The sequence below is a fragment of the Callithrix jacchus genome, chromosome 11 (assembly GCF_049354715.1).
Source record: "Callithrix jacchus isolate 240 chromosome 11, calJac240_pri, whole genome shotgun sequence".
Classification (NCBI taxonomy): domain Eukaryota; kingdom Metazoa; phylum Chordata; class Mammalia; order Primates; family Cebidae; genus Callithrix; species Callithrix jacchus.
Window position 1 is genome coordinate 123237124 of NC_133512.1, and position 2592 is coordinate 123239715.

Here is a 2592-nt window from a genome sequence, read left to right on the forward strand (position 1 = left end):
GGCAAAATAGATTAACAGGAGGGACTTCTAGCAAAAGACCCAGTCTAGCAGATGTGGGCTCCAAGCCTTGAGATTTGGACTATTATTATATATGTGACTATTTGTATGCCGTGGCAGGTAAAGCCTTTAGCTATCTGTGTTAGGTGCATTTAACATTTACAATTAATTTTACAGAAGACAAACTGAGACTCAGTAAAGCAATTAGCATAAGTGCAAAGAGGTAAGAAGCAAAGCCAGGCTGTCTGACTCCAAAAGCCAGGCTCTTTCCCCCATACCTTAAAGCATCTCAAGAGATGGAAGATTCAGTGGAGCATAACCAATAAACACGTACAGTGTTCTAAATAATGATAATAAGCAACCTAAAGTGAGCAGTTTCTACATGCTATGTGATTTGCCTATGTAACAGTGTGACTTCCAGAGGAATTAATCAGAATCTTCATTTTTCCCCCCTATTTTCTTTTCATCAGTGAAACAATGAGGTCAGGCCTCTATGCCTTTGAGATCTGGATTTCCCTTGTCCTCAGAGTGAGAGTTCATAGGACTCATTTCAAAGCCCTCAGCCAATGAAGAAATTAAGCTGGACTGTCCCAAAAAAAATGAAACTGGAGGCTTTGAAAGAGTGGCCCAACCCTGCAGTTGGTACCACAGATGGAATAATTTGGAGGATTGTGAATTTCTCCATATGCTTGGACTTGGCATTCTGGAGGTTACAAGTCCTTGTATGGGCACAGGTATTTGAATACAGATGAGAATTGGCCATTAAATGCTATGTCTTGAGCATCTTTTTAAAACATTTGTAACTAAGCAGTCAGCAAAGAGGAATTTTTATTAAGTTTTGGGCCAGTTCTCCCAAGGAGATCATCTCCAGTGCATGGCAAAGAAATCATGCTCAAACACTGTTGAACATTTGGAAGACTGAGCTGCCATCCATGTCTGTGAGGGTTGTATACAAAATGGCCCTGTGCATAGCACCCAGGTGGAGCCAAGAACCAGGTCCTTTCCCATTTTCCTAGGAAAATGTAAGCCCCAGGGGTTTTGTAAGTTCCAGTGAGGATAACCCCAGATAATCACTGATATTGAGCTTATTATTGACCCTAATAAGCTATGATTTGGAGATGGCTTCATCTAGAAAATAAAGAATACCATCTCTTGTATCTTGAGTGTCAAGAAGCTATTCATAACTTTACACAGATAGTAAATCATGCTCTGTTTACATGAGGTATTACTGAAGTTCTATTATCATTCTCTTTTTACAGGTAAAGAAATTAGACCTTAAACTTGACCAACTTGCCCATGTTGACACGACTCATAAGCTTTTGTAAATATAAGGAATTCATGCCTTTCAGACTGCCCAGATTTATGACAAACACTGTGGCACAGCTCCACATGCTGTGAAAACTAATTCAACAAGTCCGTTGCCACAAGCTGCATAAACAAATTGTTACCAGCATAAACAGGATGTATAGCAGAATTTATTCTTTAAAAAAAATACTGATATTCAGGTCAAGTGCAGTGCCTCACATCTGTAATCCCAGCACTTTGGGAGGCTAAGGTGTGTGAATTACCTGCAGTCAGGAGTTCTAGATCAGCCTGGCCAACACGGTGAAACCCCGTCTCCACTAAAAATATAAAAATTAGCCAGGCATGGTGGCGGGCACCTATAATCCCAGCTACTTGGTATGTTGAGGCAGGAGAATCGCTTGAACCCGGTGGGGCAGAGGTTACAGTGAGCCAAGACCATGCCACTTCACTCCAGCCTGGAAAGAGCAAAATTCCATCTAAAAAAACAAAACAGACAAACAAATAACCTTACTGATATTCAATTACATGTAGGACACAATATGGTTGGTCATAAACGGGCATGCCTTTGAATTTAGTTGGATAAATAGAATGTACATCAATAGGGATACTTGGCACTAAGTTTCAAGAGAGGGTTACAGATAATAAATGCTATGGAACTAGTAGATGGCACAGCAGAAAGATCACTAGATAATGAATCCAAAGACATCAGTTCTAACTCTGACGTCAGCTGTGCCACTTATAGTTCCCTAAACTTCCAGATTATTAATTTATCTGTGCTTCAGATTTGTCATTTAGAAACTGTTTATAATAATATACTCCCTGCTTTTTTCACAGGATTTTTAATGATTATATATGCAAAAACATTTACAAAATATAATGAGCTATAAGCAAATGAAAGACTTTACTGCTTTCCCTATTTTCATTACTGCCATGTCTTCATGATTCATGACAGCTCTGATGGTCAATTTCATGTGTCAACTTGAATTGGCTAATGTGGGTGGGCTTCAACCAATCAGTAGAAGGCCTTAAGAGAAAAGACTGAGGTTTCCCCTGCCTCAAAGAAGACATTCTGCCTCCAAATTACATCAGACTCAAGACTGTGAGATAAATGCCTGCCAAAATTTTCAGCCTACATAACAGCCCTTCAAATTTCAGACTTGCCAGCCCCCATAATCGTGTGATTCAGTTCCTTAAAATCTCTCTCTCTCTCTCTGTCTCTATCTCTGGCTCACTCATTCTCGCTTTTGCTCTGGCTCTCAATCTCTCTGTCCAACAAATAGGATGTATACA